Source organism: Echinops telfairi, unplaced genomic scaffold (assembly GCF_000313985.2).
Source record: "Echinops telfairi isolate 266 unplaced genomic scaffold, ASM31398v2 ScPeMD7_5592;HRSCAF=6446, whole genome shotgun sequence".
Classification (NCBI taxonomy): domain Eukaryota; kingdom Metazoa; phylum Chordata; class Mammalia; order Afrosoricida; family Tenrecidae; genus Echinops; species Echinops telfairi.
Genome location: NW_022109491.1, coordinates 3,340,336 through 3,340,670, shown reverse-complemented (window position 1 = coordinate 3,340,670; position 335 = coordinate 3,340,336). Strand labels below are relative to the sequence as shown.

General features: G+C 37.6%; 1 pseudogene; it reads left to right on the top strand.

Moving 5' to 3' along the window:
* Positions 1–227: 227 nt before the first annotated feature.
* Positions 228–335, top strand: LOC115871393 (annotated as a pseudogene).

Sequence of the window (335 nt, the reverse complement as noted above, 5' to 3'; positions counted from 1 at the left end):
GTTTCCCTTTAACTGATCCAGCGTCCATTCAAGGCAGCTAATGAGAAAACAAACAAACAAACAAACAAAGAAAAGAAAATCCTCAAACTGAACCAACAGACAACATCATGATAAGTTGTCAAGATTTCATTTTATTTGGATCCACAATCAGTGCTCATGGGACCGTAGACAAGAAATCAAGCAATGTGTTCCAAGGGGGAAATTTGCTGCACAAGACCTCTTTTAAGAGTTGAAGAGCTTGTTTAATTAGTGGACAAACACTCAAAGACAGGTGCAAGAATAAATCCTCTTTTGCAACCCAAAACTCATTGTGCAGTATGAGTTTTGATACAGAT